Consider the following 23,717-nt stretch of genomic DNA (forward strand, 5'->3'; position numbering starts at 1 on the left):
AACATTGCTGCTCGTCTGCAGTTTGCTAAAGGTCACGTGGACAAACCAGAAGGTTATTGGAAGAAAGTTTTGTGGACAGACAAGACCAAAATAGAACTTTTTGGTTTAAATGAAAAGTGTTATGTTTGGAGAAAGGAAAACATTGCATTCCAGCATAAGAACCTTATCCCATCTGTGAAAAATGGTGGTGGTTGTATCATGGTTTGGGCCTGTTTTGATGCATCTGGGCCAGGACGGCTTGCCTTCATTGATGGAACAATGAATTCTGAATTATATTAGAGAATTCTAAAGGAAAATGTCAAGACATCTGTCCATGAACTGAATCTCAAGAGAAGGTGGGTCATGCAGCAAGACAACGACCCTAAGCACACAAGTCATTCTACCAAAGAATGGTTAAAGAAGAATAAAGTTAATGTTTTGGAATGGCCAAGTCAAAGTCCTGACCTTAATCCAATCGAAATGTTGTGGAAGGACCTGAAGCGAGCAGTTAATGTGAGGAAATCCACCAACATCCCAGAGTTGAAGCTGTTCTGTACGGAGGAATGGGCTACAATTCCTCCAAGCCGGTGTGCAGGACTGATCGACACTTACCGGAAATGTTTAGTTGCAGTTATTGCTGCAAAGGAGGGTCACACCAGATACTGAAAGCAAAGGTTCACATACTTTTGCCTCTCACAAATATGTAATATTCGATCATTTTCCTTAATAAACAAATGACCAAGTATAATATTTTTGTCTCATTTGTTTAACTGGTTTCTCTTTATCTACTTTTAGGACTTGAGTGAAAATCTGATGCTGTTTTAGGTCATATTTATGCAGAAATATAGAAAATTCTAAAGGGTTCACAAACTTTCAAGCACAACTGTATCAGTTGTAATGTTTGGGGTTAGTTTGGGGTTAGTTGTTACAAGGCAGAGGCAACTTGTTGTTTCTAAGTCAACAATGAATCCAACAATGTGCTTTGTGAAGAACATGAAATGATATATCAAAAAAAGCCAGTGCAAAAGCAAAAACAGGAGTGGCAAAAACACGCTTAAAAATATGGAACTTGACTGTGATCTATGGTTCCTCGTAGAGACACTGCTTGACAAAGAACCATTCCATGCTTGGAGGGGTCTTTGCATATGAAATTGGTTCTTTCGGCTTGGAAAAGGTTGCTAATATGTGGAGAAAAAAAGAAATCTTTAATAAATAGTATACTACAGGATACTGATAGAACAAGAAAAGTCAGACTTAGCCTTTGCTTTTCAATGCAGCAAGAGTCCTTTTAAAATCAGGAATCCATTGGTATTTCATACATTTGTTACCATTTTTTGTGAGTATTATGGAAGTATACCTATATAAATATTATTGAATATTTTATATAATCAAACACTGGATAATTTATCACAGAAATCAGAACATAGCAAGCCCAGAAATTAGAATGTATAATATAATGAAGCATTTTTTTATGTTAGGTAGAATGCCTAGTGGGGGCTGGGTGGTCTCGTGGTCTTGGAACCCCTGAAGATTTTGCTTTTTTTCAGCAGCCCTCTGATTTTTTTTTTTGTTTGTTTTCTGTCCTCCCTGGCCAGCAAACGTTACTTTATTCTTTGTTAATTAGTATTACCTAATTTTATTTTAAAATTTTTTCTTTTTCTTTCTTCATCATATAAGGCACTTTGAGCTACATCATTAGCATTGAAATGTGCTATACAAATACATGTTGTTGTTGTTATTTGAATTAAGCACTTATTTTACTATGTGGTTCTGCACCTTTTAAGAACTTATTATTTTTAAAGTATATTGTAATCACACCGCCAATACAGTTTAACGCACTGCTAAGCACTGAATTTTACTGAGCCTTAGATAGTTAAAACACTGGAATGCAATGATATGCGCTGAGTCAGGGGTGTCGAACTCCAGGCCTGGAGGGCCGCAGTGGCTGCAGGTTTTCATTCTAACCCCTTTGCTAATCAGCGAGCAGTTTTCACTGCTAATTAACTTCTTTTCCCTTCATTTTAATAGCCTTATTTTTAAGAATTCAGTTCTCTGAATTTATTCTGTTCTTCATTAAGTAACAGCCAAACAAAAATGAGACGTGAAACAAGCCAATAGATGACCAGCTAAACTGGGATTTCAAACTCCAACCAGTTTCACTCCAACCAATCTCTTAATGAAAAGCTGATTATTGCTGTTAATTAAACCCATTATTTAATTCCATGGCTTTTTGTTGCTCCCATTCTGCCACAGCAGACATGTCCAAAACTGTCGCTTTTTCTATTTTTTTCTAAGAACACTGTCAGAATGTTTTCGTGACCTGAGAGATCAACCTTACCGAGACCTTCACCTTTCTTTATTTTCAGATATTGTGTGATGGGCACAGGTGAGCTGGTCATGTGGCGGCTTCCTTTGTGTCTCATTATTGTTTGGCTTCTAATTAAGGAAAAAGAGACAACTAAGGGGCTTGAGTCAAGTTAATTAAAACTAAGACAAAAGAAAATAATTAATAGCAAAAACTGGTCACTAATGAAGAAGATGGTTAGAATGAAAACCTGCAGCCATTACAGCCCTCCAGGACCGGAGTTTGACACCCGTGTGCTAAGTCTTACATGAAACTACTCCACCAATATAAAATGACACCCTGAAAGCCGTTGCCAAAGATTGCGTGAGAAAATGGGCAATACCAAATGGAAAGTAGGCATGATCGAAAGGTTAAGAGACAATAGTGGCAAGATGCCAAAAGGTGTTGTCATTTAGCAATGGGCAGGGATGGGTATACCCATGGGTGGGCAAAGTCAGTCCTGGAGGGCCGCAGTGACTGCAGGTTTTTGTTCCAACTCAGTTACTTAATTAGAAAACAATCCTTGCCAATAATTTAATTTCATGGCTTGCTAGTGCTTTAACTCTTCCATGTCAGGTCATTCTCATATCCTAGATTTTGTTTTCCTTTCTAAGGATATCATCCAAATGATCTGAAGCCTAAAACAGATTCTCATTCCTTCACTTTTTTCTCTTCACTTTTCTTCCAAGTATTTAATTAAATCAAATAGTTTACAATAAATACATACAGATGTAAATGGAAATAAGCTAAATGGAGAAATGCTTTTGTCATTTGAATTTTATTGCTAATAAGGAGCAATTAAAAAACAAAAATGCAAAGACTAAAATAAGCAATAAGGGTTCAAAATCTTAACGAGTGAGACAACTAAAATGAAGCAAAAGTGATGCTTGAGCAATAAGTGCTTCATATTAAGCATTTGGGTTGAAACAAAAACTTTCAGGAAAGAGTGTCTAAGTATCTTATCTATGTTAAGTTTTTGCATAAGGATGTCGCCATGCCCAAGAATAGCAGATTTCTCTGCAGGCCTAACATGGCTTGTTATATTTTAATAAAGTCTGACTGAAATCAGAAGGCTTTGGACTCTCTGTGACTTTCTGGCTTGAGAGATTATTCAATGATAGTATTTGTAATAAAGAAAGGTTCTTTCCGGAAATTTTATGTCGATGGTTCTTTTAGGAAGCAAAAACGGTTCCCCTATAACACTGCTCTGAAGAACCACTTTGGCACCTTTATTTTTAAGCTTGCAGGACAGTGATTCAAAACATTCAACTAAATGTACAACATAAAAAACTTGAAAGAAGAAATGGAGAGTTTCATGAAGGCTAAATCAAATATGAAATTTAAAACCTTGTAAAAAATTGCAATTCCAGATGAAAAGTGTAAGGAAATTCCTCTGTGTTGCAAAAAAACATGAAGCTATTCCTGCCAAAATGAGCGACACTGACTACTGAAACCAGAAGGGCCCCTATTTGTTTTTACAGCATTTCAATTCAATAAATAATTGTGAAGTGCAAGCTTTCGGTTGTATTTGTTAGATCAGGTCAGTTTAATTCTGACTATTGTAAAAAAAATAACAATAGGGATCAACTTTCTATTTTTTCACAAGAGCCTTTTCAGGGGTTGCCTTAATTTACTTAGTGCTTTTATGGTTGGTGCTGCTACCTCACATCTTCCAGAGTTCTGGGTTCAGATCCCAGGCTTGGTGCTGACTTGGAGGCTTTTCCAAGGACTTGTTCTTAATTTAAAAGAATGATAGTGCCACTCAGTCCAAGCATTTCCAAGCATTAGGACCTCGACAAGATAATAATGGATGGACAGATAGAAGGCCAGTTTGATGCTGTGGTTGGATTTAAGAAAAGAAAAGCATATACAGAAAAATAAAGAGACGAATTAATAAAACGAATGCTCTAAACCTAACGCATTAGCTGTTAAGCTTTATTCAAGGTCGAACGGTCGCATAATGTATGTCTTCATTCTTTCGATACCTTGTTAGTCTCTTTTTATCCTAGCCCTTCGCCACCACACTATGCTATACTCATTCTTTAAAAGCACATCTCTAATTAGCAAACTATTTTTTTTTACAAATTACAAACTGATTTATCAAAAAAAGTAATTACAGTCGGCAAGATCGATGCTCTCCTCCACCCCCACCATCACCCCCACCACCCTTTGGCCCGTGAGCGCGCGTGTGTGTTCATGTGCGTCACGCTTAGAAGAAAGACTTTTTTGTAGGTGGGATAAAGTAGGATGTTCGCAGGATTTCCCGCTTTGCAGTTATTCTGCTTGCCTCTCCAGCGCCCACTCCCTTTCTGCCTGCTAACTCTTGCCGGATCTGTTCAGCTGTCCTCTTCGCAGTCCCTCTGCATTCAGCGCCGCAGTAACTCTTCCCGCGTGCACTGCAGCATCCGAGGCGCGAGGCGCGCGACTCCCAGCTGAACTGAGCCTGCGGTGCTGTGTGTGCGCCTCAAAGTGACAAGAAGCAGGTAGGCTTGCGCTTTCTTCTTCCAAAAAAGAAGCCGATAGACGCAGGGAAACAAACAACGGTTAGTACCACTGTCATTTTTTAAACACGTAATTAATTTGTACCAGTGAAACGTTTTCTTTAATATGTGTAGGAAGAAATCAGAAAAGTTTCTAACTTCACTGTCCCCGGCTCTCTGTTATATGTGCATCTCTGCTTTGAAGGAGCCCGATAATGGTTTGCATGTGGACAAGCAGTTTAACGTATTGCCTGTCCCCATAACATCCTCTCTCGCTGTCTTAGGACATCAGTGTTTGATAATGTTGGACAGATTCAAGGTGCAACGTGCTGTTCACGTTTCGATGGATTTTCAGTTTAGACGTCACAATTTTGTCCGCAGCCTTACTAACTGAAGAAGCGTCTTTATTGATAACGGTGCAGTTTACTCTTTAGGTGTTCGCTTACTTACTAGCATCAGCAAGTTAGGGGAATTGCGCGTGAGCTAAAAATAAATAAACGCATTGTACATCTATCTATCTATCTATCTATCGATCTATCTATCTATCTATCTATCTATCTATCTATCTATCTATCTATCTATCTATCTATCTATCTATCTATCTATCTATCTATCTATCTATTCTTGCAGAGCTGCACAGAGTGAATCAAGTTTCTTGAGAAGAGTATCATTAGCATATGTTAGCATATGGAAATCGGAGCCTTGTTTGTTTTTTAGCAGCAATCAATAATTAAGTTGACCCGATCTGACAACTAACCCCGAAAGCTTGAAGCATGCGTCTTGTCATTATTTATTAAATAGACACGGAATTTCACGGTTAAGAAAAAGTAAGTGCACCCTCACCCTCATCAATAGTTGGAAAGGGTATTTGTTAAATATTTAATAATTTTTACTGTTGTAAAAGTGAATTAAGTAACCCTGGCTTCAGTAAAAATGAAACAGTTTTGCTCATGTAAATTCAAAATTAAAGTATGTAAGCATGTATTGATGGTATGAAGTATAGCACTAAGATCAAGGTCTGCCCAAAACAGGTGGTGCTTTGTACTGTATATGTATGGCAAAGTTTCTTTCTTTCTTTCTTTCTTTCTTTCTTTCTTTCTTTCTTTCTTTCTTTCTTTCTTTCTTTCTTTCTTTCTTTCTTTTTAAAAAGTGCCCTTCAAAAATTTGTTAAAAAGCTGACTGGGCTTTTTTGTTTTCTTTTATCCTTTCTTGGCAAACCTTATATTTCAAATAGGAAATTAATTATGCATGCTGTGCCTCCTGTGTGATGGGGATGGATGGGAGTCTTGGCTTGCATTTGCCACTGGTCCTTGAGGTCTATTTTTAAACCTGAAAGCTTGGAGAATAATAAAGAAATGTAGAAATAATAATGATAAACTCAAGATATATGCAGCATAAGAAATGCTGAGAAAAATCAGTTAAAAAATTAAACTCATGCTGTCAATAAGAGGATGATTCATTGTGTTTCATTTGTAAATTGAGCTGCTTTTTATTAATTTCCTTTGGCTACACCTCCAGTACCTCCCTAAGCTGCATCAGTCATAAAATTTAATACCTGCTCTAAGACGGAGACTGATATATTTGACATATTTGGTTAAGAACAACATAAACATGTTTGTTTCACAGCTTGCCTTATTGTCATGTTTAAAAAAATATTTTGAATAGTAATATCACAGCACCCATTTACTGCAGTTCACAACATGAAGTTAACAAAAAGCATCATGTAAATGGAAGTGGGACAGTTGTTAGTGCCTCTGCCTCACAGTACCAGGAGACTGGTTGTAAGTTCTGGCTCTATTTCTGTGTGAGAACCTTTTCGTATATCCATCTGGATTTTCTCCTACAGTCTCCTCCCACATCCCAAAATGTATGTTAGGTTATCTGGTAGGTCAAAACTGGCCTGGTATGTCACGGTGTGGGTGTCTTCATAAGTGTGTCCTATGTTAGCTGGCAGAAAATTCAGGGCTGTTTCATGCTTTGTCCCTGATATTTCCAAGATGAACTCCACATGGCCCTAAAACTGGATTATGGATTGATGGATTATGTAACCGCTTACAAGAAAAATCACTGGAAATCATGCAGTGCTAACAGCCTAAATGACTAATGAATTGGACCCATTTTATATGCAGTGTATAATTTCAATCACATTCCACTCCTGCTTTAGGGCTTCAGTTTCTACATCTGTATTCTTTTTAAAAAGCATGTTTATACCTTAAATATGTTAATGAACTCTTGATGGTTATTGGTGTTCCTTTTGAAGGTCTCCTACTCAGGAAAGGTATTCTGGCTGGTTTCAGTTTTTACTCCCATCTTGATCTACATGGAAGCCTGCCATTTTTAAGATTGACACCTTCTGAGTCTTCATCTGTGAGAAAAGAAAAGTTCCATATTTTTAAAGGCTGCTGATTTAGTATGATAATTATGTATAATATCTCATATATTACCTTTCAGTTTGGTTACCTGAGACTTCAATCACATCAGCTCAGGTCAGGTTGGGGAGCATGCACTGGCACAGCGTGTTGCCACACCCACCTAGATCCTGGTTGGCAACCCCCCAGACAGACATGCGGTCCAGTCCTACCCCCCAGAAATGACCCTCTATCCGGCACAGCCAGGTATTATGTGGGCATCCCCTTGGCCTGGTCCAGCCACTCGGGTCTTCAACAATGAAGATCCTGTGAGCCGGATCACCCTTGGGGAAAAATGCCAAATGGCCTTAGTGCCTTAACTGATGGTCCCTCACAATGCAAGTAATGTGCTTCATTTGGAACTCCGCGAGCAACCTCTCATTCAACACAAAGTCAAACCAGCGGTACCCCAAGGATTCTCCCAAGAGACACAGTACCGAAGGAGTCCAGTTTTCATCTCAAGTCACTGGATAGCGTCCATGTGTCGCAACCATATAGCAAAAGAGGAAGCACCAGGATTCTAAAGAGTTGGACCTTTGTCCTTTTGAAAGATGTTGGGAGTGCCACATACCCCTTTCCAGCAACCTCATGACCACCCATGTTCTTTCAGTCCATCTACTGACTTTATAGGAAGTCAGAGACATGAATGTCGCTGCCAAGGTAAGTAAACCTCTTGATGAGATAGACATTCCCTCCGAAGATGGATAAACTGTTGATGGCTGTGCCCAAGAGGTCGTTAAAGGCCTGGATCTTGGTTTTTATCCAGGACACTCACAAGTCCAGCCACTCAGACTCCCCTCTCAGTCTCTCAAGAGCCCCGATCAGAGCCTCAGTTGACTCCGCAAAGATCACAGCATCATCAGCAAAGTCAAGATCAGTGAATCTTTCTTCATCAACAGATGCCCCACAGCTGCTGGTTCCTACGACCCTGCCCAACACCCAGTTCATGCAAGAATTGAATACAGTAGGAGCAAGAGCACACCCATGATAAACCCCAGAATCAACCGGGAAAAACGCAGAGGTTCTGCCTCCACTCTGTACCACACTCATAGTTCCAGTGTACAGGTCGGCCATGATATCCTTCTACTTTGGAGGGTGTCCTGCAAAGTCTCAAGATGTCCCACAGGGCAGCTTGATCAACTGAGTCGAATGCTTTACAAAAATCAACAAATGCTGCAAAGAAACTCTGCTGATATTCGCATTTGTGCTCGATGAGAACCACCAGTGCCAGGATGCAGTTGATGGCTCCGGTCAGTGGTAGGTGAACAAGAGATCATGGATCCTATTGAGGATGACCCTAGCAAGGGCGTTACCTGGTACTGAGAGCAGTGTTATCCCCCTATAGTTGTCACAATCCAGGTAATCACCCTTCTCCTTACAGACAGGGAAATAAGTCCCATTTTCCAGTCAGTTGGGATGATGCCTGTCTCCCAAATGAAAGCAAAGATTGCTTGCAATGCCAAGAGGGCAGCCTAACCACAAGCCTGGAGATGTTCACCCCAGATACAACAGATCCCTACAGCCTTCCCTACTTTCAGCTAGTTCACCACATGTGCAAACTCAGTGAGAGTGGGTGGTTCATGGCTAATTGGAGGATCATCCTCAAGAATGGTCGACCCAGAGATATCCAATGTCCTAGCTGGAGGATCAGCTTTAAACAGCTGCTCACAGTAGTCAGCCCAGCAGGTCACAGCTGCAGCATCATCGGTAAGGACTGTTCCATCAGCCGCCCTGACTGAAACTCTCCGAGGAATAGATTCAGATGTGCGTAATGCTTCGATTCCTCTGTAAGCAGGATGTGGGTCGCTAGACCATAGATAGTATGTCACTTGCTCACATATTCCTCTAACAAATTCCTCCTTATCTGCCCTCAGATAATCTGTCCTTCTCAGTTCCCAGTTCAGACTGGAGTTGCCATCAAGCCATGTGCTGCGACTCCTTTCTTTGATATGTTTGTCCTGGGTATGACGTTAAACTGCATTCCCAAGAAATCTTGGGGTTTGGTGGCAGGATTGGCACTCTAGCCACCATAAAAATTTCACGCAGCCACAAAGGCATACGGTACTCCTTTCTGGTCTCTGTGGAAGTAGCTCTGCTGCAGCCACCCATTGGAAGGCTGCTCGTGTTATGAAGGGGTTGGGGGAAAGCCCTTGTGAGCCTCATCCCCAGAAGAGTATGGGGTCAGGCTTGTTGGGAATCAGAACTGCTGTGGTGCTGAGGCATTGCTTGCTGCACGGCAGCACTTGGGTCTCAATTTGAGGCCTCCCATCTAGGTAGGTGGTTGGAACATCTTGTCTTTCCGGCATGATGATCATCTTCTTCTGCTGTTGAAGGAGTTTTGTGAACTCCATATTTCAGTGTGTCTGAGGTGTCCAGACCTAGGATTGGCCAGATCTCTTTAGGTGGGTACACCTTCTATTTGTCTGGTTGCTCTGATGGCTGTCATAATCAGGGAGTAACTGTTGCTGTGGTGGATCAGCTCCTTCCAATGGTGTCCAGTGTCGCTCCTTTCAACGAATGTATTATGAGACTCAGACTAAGGCACTCTCTGGGTGCCTCATGTGTTGTCTTACATTATGCTTCAACCGTGGTGAGTGATGTATAATTGGAAGAATGTGCTCTCTTTTCAAGTTATTTTGAAAAAAAGGGTAAAAAACCTTCCATTCCCCAGTTCAGCGGAGAGTGTGAGCTTAATGAAGGCTACCAAGTTTGTTTGAAAAAATCAAGAAGTGAAGCAAAGATTATTGAATGACTGAACTTATTTTGAAAGGTTTGGCAACTATATATATATTTTTTGTGGCTTCTGTAATTCATATAAATGTTGCATGATGCCTTATTGTGTTCAGGTTTGTAAGAATTTTCATTACGAATCTACAAAAGACACTACTACAGGGCTGTTAAGTTTCCTGGCAGGTCAAAGCTGAGCAATTTCTTGTGGACTGACATATTGATACCAACGCCCCCTGCTAGCATAGACTACTATTCTGCACCTTTTCTGCTGAGACAAGCATTGCTCCAAATGACTTGAATGTGGTGGGTAGTGTTTAGGTTGTTAAACATATTCTTTAAACACTTGCATACAGAAAATTTAATATATTAAGGTAATATAGTTGTTTATGTCATAGTTAATGGAGAATAGTGGAATTTCTTTCATTTTTTTGCTATGCAGTCATCTATTTGTTACCTGCTTAATCTAATTGAGGGTCAGAAGAAATCGGAACCTTCCCTGACAGGACTACAGTAGGAGCAAGAAACCATTAGACAGGGTGCCAGTCTATCACAGGTTAAACTCAGGGACACAGTTTAGAGGTGCTAGTTAAACTAACACATATACTGTACATGTCTTTAAGATGTATGAGGAAAACTAAAGCATCTGTGTAGCCAAAATTTGAACATGACATTTTGTGGATCTTTAGCAACTGTGGCATGAAATGCACCTAAATAAGCCATCTGGATACCAGAAATGTCAGCCTCATGGCTAAAGGGATCTCACTGCTACCTGGAAGCAAACCTTGACAACATGGAATGACAGATGGTTTCACTGTTTGAATATGCCTCACAGACTTAGAGCTTACTTAGCAGTAACAGAGCCTTTGGAGCAGACCATGGCTATTTATGATAATTTCATTGTTGAAAAATATACAGTAAACATATTGATTACTTAGAAAAATAATCATAGTTTTGAACATATATGGTGGCATATTGAAAATGCAGTAATCAATTTTAAGTCAACCTGATAAAAGGCATAAGCTGATAGACTGAATTACATTATTTGTTTTGTTAATTACAGATAAAACATGGGAAATATTAATCTTTATGAAGGAAAGCATGACATAAAGTCTAGATTTGTTCATTACATTTTCATTAATCAGATAACAGTTAGCTTATTTTATATAAACTATTGAATATAATATAATCAAAAGACATCTTGCACAAGCTCTCTGACAGTGGCATCATTTTTGTGTACTGTGTGCAGTTCTGGTAATCATAGGACGCAAAAGAAGCTGTTCAGAGAAGAACAGCCAAGTGCATCCCGGGACTGAAGGGTGTGTCCTACTCTGAAAGACAAAGGGAAATATCTTTATAACAAAGAAGGCTGCCTGAGGACCTTAACATTGGAAATTCCATCCATCCATCCATTTTCCAACCCGCTGAATCCAAACACAGGGGTCTGCTGGAGCCAATCCCAGCCAACACAGGGCACAAGGCAGGAACCAATCCCAGACAGGGTGCCAGCCCACCGCAGGACACACACAAACACAACCACACACTAGGGCCAATTTAGAATCGCCAATCCACCTAACCTGCATGTCTTTTGACTGTGGGAGGAAACTGGAGCACCCGGAGGAAACCCACGCAGACACGGGGAGAACATGCAAACTCCACGCAGGGAGGACCTGGGAAGCGAACCCAGGTCTCCTAATTGCGAGGCAGCAGCGCTACCACTGCGCTACCCGCATTGAAAATTGCATTCACAAAATTAACTATACAGCATTTCCAAACCTGTGGATCATGGTGGCATTGGAGGTGCCAATCAGACAATCACACTCGATTTACAGCAGCAGGTTGGTCTGTGGTCGATCCTGGATGACCTCCCTATCCCCGCCCCGACAATCTGATGATAGAACTTGATTGATTTAAGTTTCTGAAACACTGCTATAGAGTCTTCTTTCCACAAATGTTCGTAGAAATTTGGAGGACATTAACAATTGTAGTTAAAAGTGTAGACCAGTAAAGTTTTTTTTTTCAAATATCATTAATTAGAGAGAGAGAGAGAGGTTGGGAGCATGTGCTGATAAGCGTGTTGCCACACCCACTGCATGCCAAACCACCGGGATTGGGACCCGAGTGCAGTGGGTGATACCTCAGCACCACACTGAAACAGTGTGAGGTTTTTTATGTTGGCTGGAGTGCCAATCCTGCCACCAACTCCCAAGTTTTCCCTGTAAGTTGGATGCTATGGGATAAAATATCTTCCTTTAATTTGTAAAATATCATACATTTCTTTGCAACAAGTAAAATATGTATCAATCCCTTTGTCTGTTTTACTTGTTCATCTTTTCTTGTGGTCCAGTGACTAGGTTATGGTAAGAGTAGCATCCATTTAATTCTTCCATTTAATTTTTTATCTTAGTTAAACCTTAATGGTATTTATTATGTCCTATCTGCAATTTTCAAATTGAATTTAAAAAATAAAATAGAGCAACAGACTAATTGTAGCCACAGTTGTATTTATTGTGCAGTTTTGAGATTGACCTAGTTTGCAGTGTTTAATATCAATCCAATGATATTAATAGGATAAGGGCTATTATATCCATAAGGTTAATTTGGTTGTTTTTAAAGTCATATTTGTTTAGTAGAGATTCCAAAGCATTCTAAAACAATTCACATACATGTCGTGAAGATCAGGCATAGAGTTTAGTTAAAAATATCAAACTATTAATTCTTGATTTGTGCAACATGGCTACTTCCCTAAAAGTTCCCCAAGTATATGTTATTTATTGAATACACATATAATAAATCTGATATTTAATAATGTTTTATACCTTTAATGTTTGTGTGATGTTTATACATTCTAATTGTGTTAGTTGGGGTTTTCTTTTGGAATGTTAGGACAACTGGTGACTTTACAGTGGTCTAATATAGAAGGGTGTGCCTTATGATGTACTGGTAACCTCTCCAGGGTTGTGTCTTATTTTAGTATGATATTATAGGCATTGGCTCAAGGTCCCTACAATATTGTAATGGGAGAAGTGAGTTCAGGGAATGGACATATTTGCAGAGTACAATATGAGTGATTGGTTCAATTTTGAGCTTTGAAAATGGCAGACTCTTTTTTTTTGCTGATGCAAATAACTTAAGATAACATTCCCAAATCTGCCTATTTCCCGCATAGGCCATAAAGCAGGATCCATCTCTGGACAGAGCATCAGTATATCTTACATGGTACTGATGTAAATGTTGTATTTGAATATCATAAATGCTCATAAAAAGTTTAATGTGGCTCTTAATTTTAGTTTAAGGTGAAACCATTAACAGTAATGAAATGAGCTTAAATCTGCTTGTTGTTTACTTTAATTAAGACACATCTTCATAGGTCTTAGACATTTGTACCAGACACATTAAAATACACATACTCCATAACCCAGTAACAATGACAGGTCCACTCCTTGAAAGGTATCACAGATAACCATGGGGTATAAATACATGCATATTCCTACCAATGTTTTTCCACTTTATGTATTTAATTTGGGACAAAATTTAACTCTTGAGGGGCTTCTGGAAATATTGTTAAATCAGTGTTAGATTTTATTGTTTCAATAATGTGCTCAGGTTCTTTAAGACTTGTGAATGTAATTTTTTCCCCTAGGTGATTATTGACAGCATTCATGGTCGTCCTTCACAATTTCACTCAACAGAGCATTTGCGTTTTCATTTTTATCACTTGCTCTATCATAAATTATGAAATTATATCTACAAAAAAATAAAGTTCAATGTGCTGGCTGGATATTCAAGTGTCTAATGATTTTCAGGTAGACTAGGTTCTTGCTCTGTAGTATAAAAGAAAATCTTGAGATGAGACAAGATTATTGCCAAGAAATTTTTTCAAGTTGGTCTCAACCATTTCCAGTTGGCGGCCCACAGACACGGTCTTCTCACCTCTCATTCGTGTGAATGCTTTCGTCAGACACACTTCCTGCACTCTCACCTCGAGAAATGTACTCACAATTAAATGAAGATCAAAGGGCAGTTTTCGACATAATTCAAAAATGTATTTTCGATGAAATTCTTCAGCAGTTATTCTTCAAGATGGACCAGATAAAACATTTTTTGTGTAAGTGTTTAGTCCATGATTGAAAACACTTATGCAAAAACATTGCATCAATAGCATGGACAGGTATAGCAGCAGTTCTTCTTCCATACGGTAAAACAGCTCGCAAAACTTTTAACTTACCTTTAAATATCACAGACGAAATGTTACATTGAAATGGAAAAAGATGGTGAAACAAGAAATGCAAAAGACCGAAATATTTATTTGGAACAAATAAATGATCCCACAAACAGTATTAAATGTAATTGACAAAACGTTTCGGGACATGGCTCTGATCAACCATTTGCAGGTAAAACTTTTATACTGGGAGGCGACTTTTGTCAAGTTCTACCAGTAGTCAAGAAAGGAGGCTGAAGTTAGATTTACAATGCATGCTTAAAGAGTGGGCCTTTATGGTCTTTGTTCCAACAATTCAAATTACAAAAGAATATGCGAGCAGATCAAGATTCGGTTGATTTCACTATCTGGCTACTAGACATTGGCAACTTTTAAATTCAAAATCTCCCAATAAAAGAAGACATATTATGACCAAATCTTATTGGAGAATTTTATCCCAAAGGGTTATCAACAGAAAAAAATGAGTACACGGGGAATCCTAGCAGCGAGAAACAATGAAGTCAAACGAATTAACGTGAAAAATGTCAATCGGTTATACGGCAAATTGATTAAATACGTATCAATAGATTATGCTGAAGCAGTTGGTGGTGATAGTGCGGAAGATTATAACATCAACTTACAATATCCCGTAGAATATCTACAAGCGTTAACACCGTCCAGTCTTCCACCGGCTGAATTATTGTTGAAAGAAGGATGTATCATAATGTTATTGTGTAATTTATGTATGAGTGATGGGCTATGCAATGGAACAAGATTAGCTATATTGAAAATTGGTTGAACAATTCTAACATGTAAAAGTTTAACTGGCAACACGAAAGGTAATGTAGTACATATTCCGCGGATAACATTTGACCCCAAAGGAGATCTTGATATGCCATTCGTATTAAAACATTTACAGTTTCCCGTTAGGATAGCTTTTGGATTGACAATTAACAAATCACAGGGACAAACATTCCAAAAAGTCAGTTTATTTATTAGAGAGAAAGAAACAATATTCACTCACAGGCAATTATACGTTGCGTTGTCATGATGTAAGTCCAAACATGGAATCAAAAGTCAATGTGATATTGAAAAAAAAAAGTTAACTCCAAATACTGTATTGTTTTTCATGAAGTTTTACAGTAAAAGTGTAAGTTTAAATTGTTGCATGTTAATTTCAAAGCCAAACAGAACGAAAATATATAACTCAACGAATACCTGTAACGCAACATGAAACATAGTTTTCTTTCAATTTATTACATTTTACTATTTTAATTACTCACTGAAATGTAAAATATTTAGTTCTATTATGCATATGTAACAGTTCCCATGAAAATAACAATCTGTTTAAATTGTACATCCGCTTACCCAGCAGATCCACGAAGTGGCTGGCAAACAGCGCCCACCCAGGGGTTGGCGAGCAAAGTGAGCGGGGGGCATGCCCCCAAATGATCCATTAATATAATAAATGAACAGTCCTGACACTTAAGTCATTGCCTCCAGTCTTCTCAGGCTAATTTAATTGCAAGTCTCTCATCTTAAAAAAGTGAAACATATTGACATAATGTGCCACTTGACCTCAAGTTTACTGTAACCTATAACACGTTTAAACAAATGGCTATTTCACTTTTTGTTTGTTTAATTTCTTTGGGTTTTCATCAAACATTTAGGGAGAATATTAAGATGATGAACTATTATTACGGTAAAAACAACACACTCAAACTAGATCATAAATGCAGCATATACCAAAAAAGTTACACATATAACCAGGAAATTTTATAAACTATTTTATAAACCCAAATTCAAAAATGTTCTTTAAGATTACTGACGGGGGAGACATGGAAAACTCTGCTCCCCAAAATAGAGTACAAACTCCCTCATAATTTGCACCATGCTGCTAGTAATCTTAATGATCCTCAAATCATGCACACAAATTATACTGTATATACAGTGCATCTGGAAAGTATTCACAGCGCATCACTTTTTCCATATTTTGTTATGTTACAGCCTTATTCCAAAATGTATTAAATTAATTTTTTTCCTCAGAATTCTACACACAACACCCCATAATGACAACGTGAAAAAAGTTTACTTGAGGTTTTTGCAAATTTATTAAAAATAAAAAAACTGAGAATCACATGTACATAAGTATTCACAGGCTTTGCTCAATACTTTGTCAATGCACCTTTGGCAGCAATTACAGCCTTAAGTCTTTTTGAATATGATGCCACAAGCTTGGCACACCTATCCTTGGCCAGTTTCGCCCATTCCTCTTTGCAGCCCCTCTCAAGCTCCATCAGGTTGGATGGGAAGCGTCGGTGCACAGCCATTTTAAGATCTCTCCAGAGATGTTCAATTGGATTCAAGTCTGGGCTCTAGCTGGGCCACTCAAGGACATTCACAGAGTTGTCCTGAAGCCACTCCTTTGATATCTTGGCTATGTGCTTAGGGTCGTTGTTCTGCTGAAAGATGAACCGTCGCCCCAGTCTGAGGTCAAGAGCGCTCTGGAGCAGGTTTTCATCCAGGATGTCTCTGTACATTGCTGCAGTCATCTTTCCCTTTATCCTGACTAGTCTCCCAGTACCTGCTGCTGAAAAACATCCCCACAGCATGATGCTGCCACCACCATGCCTCACTGTAGGGATGGTATTGGCCTGGTGATGAGCGGTGCCTGGTTTCCTCCAAACGTGACACCTGGCATTCACACCAAAGAGTTCAATCTTTGTCTCATCAGACCAGAGAATTTTCTTTCTCATGGTCTGAGAGTCCTTCAGGTGCCTTTTGGCAAACTCCAGGCGGGCTGCCATGTGCCTTTTACTAAGGAGTGTCTTCCGTCTGGCCACTCTACCATACAGGCCTGATTGGTGGATTGCTGCAGAGATGGTTGTCCTTCTGGAAGGTTCTCCTCTCTCCACAGAGGACCTCTGGAGCTCTGACAGAGTGACCATCGGGTTTCTTGGTCACCTCCCTGACTAAGGCCCTTCTCCCCCGATCGCTCAGTTTAGATGGCCGGCCAGCTCTAGGAAGAGTCCTGGTGGTTTCGAACTTCTTCCACTTACGGATGATGGAGGCCACTGTGCTCATTGGAACCTTCAAAGCAGCAGAAATTTTTCTGTAACCTTCCCCAGATTTGTGCCTCGAGACAATCCTGTCTCGGAGGTCTACAGACAATTCCTTTGACTTCATGCTTGGTTTGTGCTCTGACATGAACTGTCAACTGTGGGACCTTATATAGACAGGTGTGTGCCTTTCCAAATCATGTCCAGTCAACTGAATTTACCACAGGTGGACTCCAATTAAGCTGCAGAAACATCTCAAGGATGATCAGGGGAAACAGGATGCACCTGAGCTCAATTTTGAGCTTCATGGCAAAGGCTGTGAATACTTATGTACATATGCTTTCTCAATTTTTTTATTTTTAATAAATTTGCAAAAATCTCAAGTAAACTTTTTTCACATTGTCATTATGGGGTGTTGTGTGTAGAATTCTGAAGAAAAAAATGAATTTAATGTATTTTGGAATAAGGCTGTAACATAACAAAATGTGGAAAAAGTGATGTGCTGTGAATACTTTCCGGATGCACTGTACACAGTTACAGACACTAAAAGACTCACGGATTTACAAAACGCATATATGACAAAGCATGGCTGAAGAATGACAAGATAAAAATGATCATTTTATAGTGGCAATGACAGGGAAGAATAAAATTACATTAAATGGCTGATGAATAATGAACACAGAAGTACTGTATATGTCTCAGTAGTCAAGTTTTTAATTTAAAGACTGCTTAAACTTCAATTGTGCCGGACCATTAAATACAAATGAGCTACTTCAGCCTCTCTTACTGATTACTATCATGCCATGAGCAAACCAATCCACATGCCTTATTTCAATTGTAAAAATATTTACCAGTTGTAATTAAGACTTGCAATTTGTAAGTTGCTTCAAAAACCTGTTAGCTAAAAGCATAAATGTACATTATGCAGACAGAACACCAAAATATGAAGCAGTTTATGTTAGTACTAGCTGTGCTGCCTGTGTAACACATTGACATCTAAGAAATCAATGTATACATCAGATTTTAACATTTGCAGTGCATCATCCAATGCATATGTCTCTGCTATACACCATGTGGTATGGGATTCATGAAAGCTCTGTTAAAGTTTGTAATGCACCATCTATGGGAATAACAAATGCAATACATTTTATTACTAAAAATGTTTGTGATGCTTCATCTTTTGGAATGACAGAGACATAGCAACCGGTTGGACACACTCACAGATATGCAGACAGTTATTCTTTTACTAAGGTAGATGATCAGGGAGTGCCATTTGACATTTCACGTAGTCTTAATACCACTTGTAGTTCATATCTGTAATTGTAGCTTTATTAATAAATGGATAAAAAAATTAAACTAAAAAAATATGTGTGGTGTTACAATAAAAAAACCTCATGGTGTAATACATTTCTTGAATTTGCATTCTTGATTTAATACATTTTCGATACTGGAACACCAAAAGGAGGAAGATATGAATTGTGTGTTATTGCTAAAGATAGATAAACATTACATAGACAATAGACAGTTACTAAATATATTCTGCAAACAATGAAAGAATTACTGTATTAAAAGGTCATATAAACATATTGCTTAAAGTAGATACTGCACAGTCTTAGCTAGTCTTCCATCAGTAGAGTGCTATTTCCATCTGTTTTTAATGGAATTCTGAAGAAAGCTGAATTTTGTGCCATGTTAACCACATTCTCAAAAAACATATGAAATAACAAATCTCTTAACAGTTAAGTTGCATATTGTGGCTTACAAAACACATGTCTGACATTAGAAATAGTTCAAAGTGCTGCAATGCATTAGATTACAAACATTAATGATTATATTAAACTTTGATGCTTCAGTAGACATAAGATTTCACTGCTTTGATGTTTCATAAAATTATTTTATTAACATCAATTAAATGTTCTTTGTAAAATATAGGTGGGGAATTACTAGGGTACACCTTAAAAGGCCTCAATGTAATTCACATACAGTATGTATAACGTGACTAGAATGTCTGCCAAATTATGTTTCTCTCTCTGTGTATTTCTCTTTTTCTTCCTTGTTCTCTTATCTGTGATGACACCAATATGGGACTCCTTGTGATTCATTTATTTTTGAGATTCAAATATGAGCTCGGAGAGAATTTTCCCTGTGTCAGCAGGAAGACCTTTGTTGAGTCAGAGCAGATTGTCAGCAGTTAATTTTTCTATTAGTGTGTTTTTTTTTTACAATCTACAGTAGTGGTTAGGACCAACTTGGAATGGGTTCTGCTTTTAAGCCAGATAAATAAAAAATGGGGAAAGCATGACAGCACTTTTACTGGTAAAAGAGTGAGACAGATGAGAGACAAGGAAAAATTATTAAAATAAAATAACTGCCAATAGCCGACATTAACCATTCGGCATTTTGCCTAGTTGGTAGAGTGAAAGCAGATCTGCTTTTCCATTTAAATTAGTGGTTTAATAGTAGATGTTATATTTTCCAGAGGAACAGGCTGTGGGGACCATGAAAGCAATATGGAGAATGTGAATGAGTCTTTCTTCCTTTCTTTCTTAATGAAGACAATATGAGTATAAAATGGTTATAATGACGTTGCCAGTGGAGCTTGAAAATGGGTATAGTTGGAAGAGTAATAAAAGGAAGACAAAATTGTATTTAGATAGAGGTATTATTGTTAAATATGTTTAATAAAAGGAAATTAAAAGAAACCATTTTGGCATTCCATCTCTGCAGTTAAACTGTGCCTTGGCCTGTTTAAATTCCAGCAGTGCTGCTAATGTTTTTGAATGTCTTTTTTAGAGCTGCTGAAGCATTCAAACCTTGTTTTTTTTCTAATTTAAAATGAGATTTGGGAATTTTGGTACTCTGGAAAACTAGAATTTGGTATTGCAGCTCACAATGGTTACTACTTCAGCAAAAAAAAAACCCAAAAAAAACAATTGTAACCCATTTTGGTAAAATCTATTTGCCTCTTCTCAGTTATAATGGTGTGCCTGTTGTGATGTGTCTAAATTTTCTGGTCCATAAAACACTTAAAAAGCCTTCATTTGTCTGTATTTATATTAACAGTATAATGTCTAGAGATAAGCATATACAGTATGGGGTAGTTCAGTTATCAGTGCTACAGTGCCTCAAGAACCCAACATTCAGTGTTCAGATCTCACACGGAGTTGTTGTGTGGGTTTTTTTTTTTAGGTTTTGTCTGTTTTAGCATGGGGTACACTCTGGTTTTCTTTTCACATTTGCAAAGTGATGCAGATTAATTGACCAATCTAAACTGGCCCTGTGAGTGTGTTTATGAATGGACCCTGATGTGGACACGCACTCTGTTCAGGGCCTGTCTATCTCTTGCACTTGATACTTCAGTTAGGCTGTCACCCTCTGTGACCCTGAAATGGATTAAATGGGTTTGAAAATATTTTATTTAGAAATTTTAACTTTCACCCCTCCTTTAACTGCCACCTTATCATGGTGGAGGGGTTTGCATGTCCCAATGATCCTAGGAGCTCTGTTGTCCGGGGCTTTATGCCCCTGGTAGGGCCACCCAAGGCATACTGGTCCTAGGTGAGGGATGAGACAAAGAGCGGTTAAACAAACCTCCTATGAAGAAAAACAATTTTGGACGGCGTTTTCCCTTGCCCGGACGCGGGTCACCGGGGCCCCACTCTGGAGCCAGGCCTGGAGGTGGGGCTCGATGGCGAGCGCCTGGTGGCCGGGCCTGCACCCATGGGGCTCGGCCGGGCACAGCCCGAAGAGGCAACGTGGGTCCCCCTTCCCATGGGCTCACCACCTATGGGAGGGGCCAAGGAGGTTGGGTGCAGTGTGAGTTGGGTGGTGGCCGAAGGCGGGGACCTTGGTGGTCCGATCCTCGGCTACAGAAGCTGGCTCTTGGGACGTGGAATGTCACCTCTCTGAAGGGGAAGGAGCCTGAGCTAGTGCGCGAAGTTGAAAGGTTCCGGCTAGATATAGTCGGACTCACCTCGACTCACAGCTTGGACTCTGGAACCAATCTCCTTGAGAGGGGCTGGACTTTGTACCACTCTGGAGTTGCCCCCGGTGAGAGGCGCCGAGCAGGTATGGGTATACTTATTGCCCCCCAACTTGGAGCCTGTACATTGGGGTTTACCCCAGTAGACGAGAGGGTAGCCTCCCTTCGCCTTCGGGTGGGGGGACGGGTCCTAACTGTTGTTTGTGTGTATGCACCGAACAGCAGTTCAGAGTACCCACCCTTTTTGGAGTTCCTGGAGGGGGTGCCAGAGGGCATACCTTCTGGGGACTCCCTCGTTCTGCTGGGAGACTTCAATGCTCACGTGGGCAATGACAGTGAGACCTGGAAGGGCGTGATTGGGAGCAATGGCCCCCCCCGATCTGAACCCAAGCGGTGTTTTGTTATTGGACTTCTGTGCTCGTCACGGATTGTCCATAACGAACACCATGTTCAAGCATAGGGGTGTTCATATGTGCACTTGGCACCAGGACACCCTAGGCCTCAGTTCGATGATCGACTTTGTGGTCGTGTCATCGGACTTGCGGCCACATGTCTTGGACACTCGGGTGAAGAAAGGGGCGGAGCTGTCAACTGATCACCACCTGGTGGTGAGTTGGCTTCGATGGTGGGGGAGGATGCCGGTCAGGCGTGGTAGGCCCAAACGTGTTGTGAGGGTCTGCTGGGAACGTCTGGCAGAGCCCCCTGTCAGAAGTAGCTTCAACTCCCACCTCCGGCAGAACTTCGACCACATCCCGAGGGAGGTGGGGGACATTGAGTCCGAATGGGCCATGTTCCGTGCCTCTATTGTTGAGGCAGCTGACTGGAGCTGTGGCCGTAAGGTGGTCGGTGCCTGTCGTGGCGGCAATCCCCGAACCCGTTGGTGGACACCGGCGGTGAAGGATGCTGTCAAGCTGAAGAAGGAGTCCTACAGGACCCTTTTGTCCTGTGGGACCCTGGAGGCAGCTGATAGGTACCGGCAGGCCAAGCGGAATGCGGCTTTGGTGGTTGCTGAGGCAAAAACTCGGGCGTGGGAGGAGTTTGGGGAGGCCATGGAGAACGACTTTCGGATGGCTTCGAGGAGATTCTGGTCCACCATCCGGCGTCTCAGGAAGGGGAAGCAGTGCAGTGTCAACACTGTATATGGTGGGGATGGTGCGCTGCTGACCTCGACTCGGGACGTTGTGGGTCGGTGGGGGGGAGTACTTCGAAGACCTCCTCAATCCCATCAACATGCCTTCCAATGAGGAAGCAGAGCCTGGGGACTCAGAGGTGGGCTCCCCCATCTCTGGGATTGAGGTCACCGAGGTGGTCAAAAAACTCCTTGGTGGCAGGGCCCCGGGGGTGGATGAGATACGCCCGGAGTTCCTCAAGGCTCTGGATGTTGTAGGACTGTCTTGGCTGACACGCCTCTGCAACATCGCATGGACATCAGGGACAATGCCTCTGGATTGGCAGACTGGGGTGGTGGTCCCCCTCTTTAAGAAGGGGGATCGGAGGGTGTGTTCCAACTACAGAGGGATCACACTCCTCAGCCTCCCTGGAAAAGTCTATTCAGGGGTCCTGGAGAGGAGGGTCCGTCGGATAGTCGAGCCTCGGATTCAGGAGGAACAGTGTGGTTTTCGTCCTGGTCGCGGAACAATGGACCAGCTCTATACCCTTAGCAGGGTCCTGGAGGGTGCATGGGAGTTTGCCCAACCAGTCTACATGTGTTTTGTGGACTTGGAAAAGGAATTCGACCGTGTCCCTCGGGGAATCCTGTGGGGGGTACTCCGAGAGTATGGGGTACCGGCCCCCCTGATAAGGGCTGTTCAGTCCCTGTACGATCGGTGCCAGAGCTTGGTCCGCATTGCCGGCAGTAAGTCGAACCCGTTTCCAGTGAGAGTTGGACTCCGCCAGTGCTGCCCTTTGTCACCTATTCTGTTCATAACTTTTATGGACAGAATTTCTAGGCGCAGCCAGGGCGTTGAGGGGGTCCGGTTTGGTGGGCTCAGGATTGAGTCACTGCTTTTTGCAGATGATGTTGTCCTGTTTGCTTCATCAGGCTGTGATCTTCAGCTCTCTCTGGATCGGTTCGCAGCCGAGTGTGAAGCGGCTGGGATGAGAATCAGCACCTCCAAATCCGAGACCATGGTCCTCAGCCGGAAAAGGGTGGAGTGCCCTCTCAGGGTTGGTAGCGAGATCCTGCCCCAAGTGGAGGAGTTCAAGTATCTCGGGGTCTTGTTCACAAGTGAGGGAAGAATGGAGCGTGAGATCGACAGGCGGATCGGTGCGGCATCCGCAGTAATGCGGGCGCTGCATCGGTCTGTCGTGGTGAAAAAGGAGCTGAGCCGCAAGGCGAAGCTCTCAATTTACCAGTCGATCTATGTTCCTACCCTCACCTATGGTCATGAACTATGGGTAGTGACCGAAAGAACGAGATCGCGAATACAAGCGGCTGAAATGAGTTTCCTCCGCAGGGTGTCTGGGCTTTCCCTTAAAGATAGGGTGAGAAGCTCAGTCATCCGGGAGGGGCTCAGAGTAGAGCCGCTGCTCCTCCG

The 23,717-nt window shown here is 40.9% G+C and overlaps 1 protein-coding gene across 1 annotated transcript in view; it reads left to right on the plus strand.

Annotated features, from left to right (window-relative positions):
* Positions 1–4,528: 4,528 nt before the first annotated feature.
* Positions 4,529–23,717, plus strand: part of bcan (brevican) — a 73,843-nt gene continuing 54,654 nt past the window's right edge. The window contains exon 1 of the mRNA XM_051923318.1: positions 4,529–4,806. The gene's annotated coding sequence lies outside the window, so the exon portion shown is untranslated. The remainder of the gene's footprint in view (positions 4,807–23,717) is intronic.

Source organism: Erpetoichthys calabaricus, chromosome 2 (genome assembly GCF_900747795.2).
Source record: "Erpetoichthys calabaricus chromosome 2, fErpCal1.3, whole genome shotgun sequence".
Taxonomy (NCBI): domain Eukaryota; kingdom Metazoa; phylum Chordata; class Cladistia; order Polypteriformes; family Polypteridae; genus Erpetoichthys; species Erpetoichthys calabaricus.